This window comes from Coffea eugenioides, chromosome 2, assembly GCF_003713205.1.
Source record: "Coffea eugenioides isolate CCC68of chromosome 2, Ceug_1.0, whole genome shotgun sequence".
NCBI lineage: Eukaryota > Viridiplantae > Streptophyta > Magnoliopsida > Gentianales > Rubiaceae > Coffea > Coffea eugenioides.
In genome coordinates this window covers 33883439-33891198 of record NC_040036.1, presented here as the reverse complement: position 1 = coordinate 33891198, position 7760 = coordinate 33883439, and the positions used below count along the sequence as shown (strand labels likewise).

Sequence of the window (7760 nt, the reverse complement as noted above, 5' to 3'; positions counted from 1 at the left end):
CAGGCTTAATTAGACTAAATAAGATGGGTGTATGTTATCCTCATATATTAAGGTCCTCTTCTTTGTTTCTTTAAGGAAAAAAAAAACTTTGACAACTGTATGAGAACCAAGAAGTCGCTGAAAAGTGCACAAGTGGCTTGCCCTCAATAAAATTTTCTCACAATCACAAAAATGCATTTACAAAGATTAAAGTTAGCATAGATTTTCTATGTTTATGTGCATAGCTAATTCTAATATACCATTCAATTAAATGAAATGTATACATTTAAAGGGCGACTAGTCACTCAAAATTTACCATACACAAACTATTTGCAATTCTACACATCTTTCTTTACATGTTTAAACATATTTGCTATGGTTGCTAAAGAATTTGTTAGACTTCTTGAAATTTCAATTTGCCAAATTCCAGACTAACAATGGTAATTTGTGCTCTTTTATATGATCAATATCTATTGTACAAAGAATAATATATAATCAAGTTATACTATTATAATCAAAACATATGGATTATTTTATTTGTATACATCAGTTTGTTTCCAATTTTTATCCTAAATTGATGTAATGTGGTCCATTTGTAAGTATTGTGTGATCAAATAACAAATCATGGTAAAGATTAAAGTGGAGGTCTGATTGCATGTTAAGGATTCTCTGCATGAAAAATCCAAATGATGTGCAATAGTACACTCATTTTTTTTAAAGGCGAGAACCACTTCCTTTAGCCCTTCTTAACTCAATTGAGCTTTTCCTTAAATAGGTTAGAGTAGGAGTAGAAATAAGAGTAATATAAAAATTGTTGATTAATATATATGTATATATATATACACACACACATCCATCACGGGTGCCATATGAGTGACAATTAATACACCTAAATCATACTAAATTTAACGTGTATAAAAGGCTTGCCCACCTACCCCAAAGAACATCAGTACTCTTCAAAAACAATTAACAGCTGAAGATTTCTTCATAAAATGGGCACTAGACACCCTTTGGCCGAACCGGATATCAAAGAATTCTTCCACAACAAGTCTCCCGAAAAAGCCCCGATCAAACCAAATCACAACTCCGGGCTAATGGTTAAACCATTGCGTCATCCATGAGCCATGCAAAATGCAACACTACCATGGCGCCTTTGTCAATTCCAACTTTTCCAAGCTTCAAGTAGTCTCCTATCCAATATTCCAATCTCCCGTCTTCTTCACCAAACTATCCACTCCTGTATGTATATATAGGCCTCCCTCCTCCAACTATGGGAGCAAAGCATAGACGCAAAAGCATGGTAACAAAATGAGCTCAGTAGCAGGAGAAGGGAAAGTGGTTTGCGTGACTGGAGCTTCGGGATACATAGCTTCATGGCTGGTGAAGCTGCTGCTCGAGAGCAGCTATACTGTTAAAGCTTCTGTTCGAGATGCCAGTAAGTTGGCTTTTCTCTCCTCAGCCGTCTCTTTTCTATGCTGTTTTCAATTGTCTGCCATGTGTTTGGTTATAGGCCTGTGTGACAAGGCTTAGTTATAATTTTCCACTCTCAGCCTTTGTTAATTTTGTCTGAATTTTGCCCCACAAGGGTTAGCAGTCATATGGCTGGTGTTAGTTTATAGGTTAGTGAAGTTGGTGTAATACGATAGATGCCTTTGATTGGATTCAATCTTGGCATCGAATGAGTGCTTAATTTGATATTTGTCCTTTGCCTCGAGGGAGAGAATTTCAGTTGACAAGTAGGTGGGGGAAAGAAGATATAAGACAAGAAAATTTGTTGAACAATAAATTGGGGTAGATGAGGTTTTTAAAATATCTAAACCATCCTCAAAGAAAAACAAGTCAGTGGTTTGGGGGCTTTTGAGTTATGATGCAATAAAAGAAAATTGGTAGCAGTCCAGCGGACGAGCAGATTTATGGTCAAGTTGCTTTTGGTAATAGAAATATGGTAGGTATTGGCATATTGAACTTTATTTTAATTTTGTGCAGTATAGGGGTGTATGAGTATTGTGGATGGTTTAGAATCGGCTTGCTCCTCTAAGTTCAGTGGCAAAAATGGAACTACAATCTTGTTATACTCTTCATTCCAGTGGAATTGTCGAACTTTGAGAATCTAACAATTTGCTCAACAGTTACGGTTCCATGCAAAATTGTTATGTAGCTTCGCGTTATATTTATTCAAGAGTTTCTTGTACATGCTGCACGAGTTTTGTTCTGATCAAAGAAAATCACATGCAAAAACAAGCAATGTGAACCAAACTGTGATACTCGAGTAGTTGAATATATAGTAGCGTGGCTACTCTGACACTTTATGCTTCAGACTCGACATCCGGGCTCAAAAACCTTAACTCTATTGAACCCATATTCTGCATCTCAAGGACTGACTTTGTAATAAAATAGAGAAAGATTACATAGAATTCTCCAACTCAAGATTATTTGACAAAATAATTATTATCAAGGAAAGTTGCAAAACTACAAATCACAAAACCAGAGATTATCAGGCTCTGATGTGTTATTGTATCCATAATGCATCGCCCATTGATGCTTTCTTTTCGTTATTTTCCTTTTGTCTTTAACAGGACCAATTTATTATTTCTTTGGGATTCTTCTATTATTCGTTCTAATTCCATGCGTCTTTAAACGTAACCATGGTAAAAACATGATAGACTTTACCCAGGTAGCTTGGCATTAACTGTAGCTGTCTAAACCTTTCCTTCATTCAATCATGCCACAGATGATCCGAGAAAAACACAACATTTGACATCACTTGCTGGAGCCAAGGAAAGGCTTCATTTGTTCTTGGCAAACTTATTGGAAGAGGGATCTTTGAAGGAGTTTTCCATACTGCATCTCCAGTTCAACTTTCAGTTAGCAATCCAGAGGTACATGTACTTTGCTCAATAAGACCTGCTATCTATGTAATGGAATTCGAAATTTTTGACATGCTTTGTGGAACATTTGATTTTACTATGTACTTGTTATATTACTGTATTGTGGAAAAATATTTCATTTTCACATGCTCTTTTGCATGATAATATGTTCCTGTACGCTTGATTTGTGACTTTGTTAAAGCACTAACACTGACTGCAAATAGGGAGTTTGTTATTCGCATTTCTAGAGCATTATCATGTGCTTTAATTTCTATTTTGTCGCCCAAAAGGAAGAGAGTAATATAGCTATCAGAGTAAAACCTGAAGAATATTTCTTACTTGTGGTAAATACATAATCCTTTCCCTCAAGGTCATTTGTAACAACTGTCATATGTTCCGTGCTTCATTATCTTGGTTAACTATATATGAGATCTCTAGCATATGATCTGTCTGGTGCTACTTCAGTTGATACAACTAGAAGACCGTTATTGTTTAGAAAAGGAAGAATTAAGAGTTACAAATATACCGCATGGTCTCTAAGTGGGCTCGTAGACCAGGTCTACCCAAGTTTGTTCCACATAAGTCAGTCAGGGTAAGGTGCTAGAGCAAAGGTTAAAGCTTGTTCCTGGAGCAAATAGGTCCATGCTTTAACCAGCTGATTTGTCATCTAGTGTAGAATTCTGGTTTTTTAAGTACCCCAATAATAATTTTGATGAATCTTGTGGCAACTGGAATATATATTTGAGCAAATCTGCACATTATATGCATCTTCACTTGTTAGCTGATTAACATCTGCTAATCATTGTGCCTTATTGCTTTATGTAGTGCGCGTATCCTTGTCTGGTTCTCTAATTGTGTTTGTGGAATTCCCGTTAAGTAACTCTCTAAAATTTTGATTTTAGTAATTTCAGTGAACAAAGCTATCTAATTCATCTTTCATTGACTCACTGACATCAAATAAGTTTGATAATTAACCCTTTATTGCTTTCATTTTATTTTTCTGCTGAATCTCGTTGCAAGAGTTGTAGAAGCAGCATCTCTTCTATTTTCTCTCTCTGCCTTTTTGTAACCACAGTTTCAATGTACTTAGCTAGCTGATCTTTGGAACTTCTGGTAACACATTTTATTAACAACCAGATCTGAGACTTATTTGATTATTACTCTGGTGGAAACATCATCTGGTCTGAAGATTGTCCATTGTCACCCAGTGAAACCTCAAAAAGTAAAAGCATAACTTAACATTTGATCTAATACTGTCATTCGCAAGTGCAGAAAGAGATAGGAGAATTCTATGGTATTTTTTTAGCTATTTAACTGATTGTGTAGGTTTACAGAACTTATACTAAAATTTGGAAACAGATTAGGAGCATGATTGTGCAGGATACAATAATGACTTCATTTTCTCTTTTGTTTCATTTCTAGGCAGAACTACTGGAACCTGCAGGGGAACACTTAATGTGCTACGATCGTGTGCAAAAGTTTCATATATCAAGAGAGTCGTTATAACATCTTCTATGGCTGCAGTTGCATTCAATAGAGAGTTGAAGAAGGATGCAGTAGTTGATGAAAGTTGGTTTTCTGATCCATCATTCTGTGAAGAGCAGAAGGTATGTATGTCATCTATTGTCTTCCGTTAAAACATTCCTATGGAATGCTAGATTTCTGTATTTTTAATTTGTCATTAGACAACAATTGGGGAGTTATTTTAGGTGTGGAGAAAATTAAGATCGGATCTTCATGACTTCTTGGTACTTTTATAGGAAAAGAAGGATTTTTTTTTCTTGTCTGTGTTCAAAAAGCTGGCCAGATAGGTCAATTTCCTTCCTTTTCTTGTTTAAGTAGCAAATTTGATTGAATCAACCAGAGAGAGTAGAGTATGCAATAGTCAACCACACATCTCTTAAAATGAAGCTCAAAATCAAGTTCCACATTATTGTAAAAGGAGTTGCAATAGGATCGGTATTTGCTTAGTCAGATGACGGGAATTTCTGCTAGCAAGTCATGGGTTCAGCTTGATCAGTCACAAGTGAAATTCCCTTGTTGTTTCGCTGTTGACTCATAGAGGTAAACATCATATACTTCCAGGAGTATGTTGACACAACTTTGCATCAGTCCTTGCATATAATCAAATCAAAGTACGTAAGGGAGTCTTAAAAGGAAAATTTTACACAAATCTTATGATCATTGAGAAATTTACTTAATCACTGGTATGACTGCTTGTCCTTGTGCTTTGTGGCTACAGCAGTAGTAGCTCCAACTGATGTAAGCAAGTTTTGCACATAAAATATTTTACTATTACTTCTTAAATGAGTTTTTAATATCTAACTATTTTCTTCTGTCATACAGACTTTTAACTCTCTCTCTCTCTTTTTTTTGTAGTTTTGGTATGTACTTTCAAAAACCTTGGCAGAGGATGCTGCATGGAAATTCGCAAAGGAGCAAGGCATCAACATAATAACAATCAATCCAGGATTTGTCATTGGTCCTTTCTTGCAGCCATCTATTAATCTGAGTGTAGAAATGGTCCTCAACCTAGTAAATGGTATGCTCCAGAAATTATTAGATCACTTAAGTTATCACCATCCGTCTAAACTTATTTATCTGTGTTAGTCATAGGCTTATGGCTTTATCATGCACTAAAATCTTCTCTGTTATTAAACAACAAAGAATTTATTACTCAAAGTAAAACTGTAAGGCTCTGCTATCTTTGTATTGTGAACGAATACATAACTGACAGACATACGCAGAAATATGAACTGATATATCAAGGTATATGGTCTGATCAGCTGGTGATGTTAAAAAGGTTTGTTGTCTAACCTCTTCCTCGAAATTAATGTTGTGCATCTTCTATGCTTCAACATTATCCGTGGCAATTACAGGAAGAAAAACACTTGTGGGTGGAATATGTTATGATTTTGTCTTCCTTGAGAAAAAAAAAATTGTGGGCAGAACTGACAGGAAAAATTCATTCTGTGTAGTCATTGCCTGTGTTTTAAGAATTTACTTGCTAATCAGATTTCTTTTATTATTTTCCCTATTGACAATAAATATTTCGACCCAAATAGCCACTTTGTACAATGACTTCAGGACTTGTAAAGCAAGAAGTGGTTGATTTTTGAATTATTTTGGAACAAAAAATTGCAAATATCTTATTTTTGTCTATCTAGAGGAGTGGTTTAGGGACAAGTATCTTCAGCTTTCGATGTTTAACCCCTGTTTTAGTTAAAGGACAACCAGTCTTGTCGTGTTTGTACTTGTGTTATTTGCCTAGTAATTGATCTTTCTAAAACTAAGACATGCTGTTAGCGCAACTGTTCTAGTAGAAGTTCATTGGAGTAATATTTCTTATGATCAACCAATAATTAACTATGACGGTTGTCTCAAGTGGTTCATTCCTCAACTCTCCCTCTTCATGGTTGTGGGCCTTGCATTGCACTAAAATAGAACCAAGAGACTCTCCAAAAAAAATAAAGGGCAGTCCGTTGATTCTAGATTTGAACATTTTCATCTCTGCCATTTGTTTATCCCCAGTGACTGAGACCATTGGTGTTTAATTGTACGTATACTTTAGTGCATTAAAAAGACGCTAGAAGAGATACATAATGATGCTACTAACTTAGGCACCGAATGCAGGGGCTGAGTCATTTCCTAATGGAACGCATAGATGGGTTGATGTTAGAGATGTCGTCTATGCACATATTCTAGCCTTTGAAGTCCCTTCTGCAAGTGGAAGATATTGCCTGGTTGGGAGATCTGCCCATGCCTCTCAGGTCATCAAGATTTTGCATGAACTTTACCCTTCTCACCAGTTTCCTAATGAGTAAGTCCTTTTTTCCTTGTCAATTTTGTCGGTGTAAGCCTTTACAGGCTTGTTGCTGATTGCAGTATATAGGTCCAAGATTTATCACATCTTTTTGTATCAATTTCAAGCTTAAAAAAAGTGTATCAAGTCCAGAATTTTCTGCATTTTTTGGTAGCATAGTATGCTCTTTCTCAGCTTCGTTTCTAGAATTAGGTTATTCTAATGACTAGGATCTCCTAATTGGTTCTCTGCAAATTATAGATGTTTGAATTCAGGTGGCTGTATTTAATTGGATTCAGATCAAGAAAAATTCTTTTCAGTAGGTCTTTCAAATTACCAGAACTTTGCAGAGCCAGTTTTTGATTTTGTCTTTTTCTAGTTTTAGTTCATAAGGAAAGTCAAACTTTAGATACATGAATCCCTTCGATTAATCCACGACGTTGCCCTTTGCAGAAAGTTTAAATGGATTATAACAAAAGTTATAGATTAAAGGGTTAATCACATTTTATCCCCTTAAAGAATACTCAATTTCTCAGTTTACCCCCTAACCTTTAATTTTGCTCACTTAACCCCCTTTAGGACAAAATTGCGCTTGCATTATTTTGACTTTTCATTTACCTTGTTTTCCTTTCTTTTATTTCTTTTTCTCTTTCTTCTTTATTTAATTCTTCATCTTTCCCACAAAAATTTTCACCTTAATGATTGAAATTAAAAAAGAGGAATTGCAGAGATCTATCTTCTCCTTAAATGATTAAAAAAATATTCAAATCACTTTCCTAAAATACAATTTTTTTAGCCTTTCAATTCTTTTAATTTTGGGTTTTCCTCTTTCCTTTTTTTGTTTCTCATTTTATTCCCAAGAAAATATCTTAAGATGAAATTGTGACCTGATTAATAATCATCAATTGAATTTTGTGACACGTGGCATCATACAAAAAATAAAAATTAGTTTTTGATGCTTTTTAAACCTTTACCTAGAAATATGCAATTATAAACTCAAAATAAAAATTTTCATTGAAATGGAATTTCTATTGGGAAGGATGAAAGAGAAAAGAAAGAGAAAAAGAAATAAAAGAAAGGAAAACAATTTCATCTTATGATATTTTCTTGAG

General features: G+C 34.8%; 1 pseudogene; it reads left to right on the top strand.

The window, feature by feature from the left end:
• The first annotated feature begins 1261 nt into the window (after nt 1–1261).
• LOC113762027 lies at nt 1262–6670 on the top strand (annotated as a pseudogene).
• Nucleotides 6671–7760: the final 1090 nt, after the last annotated feature.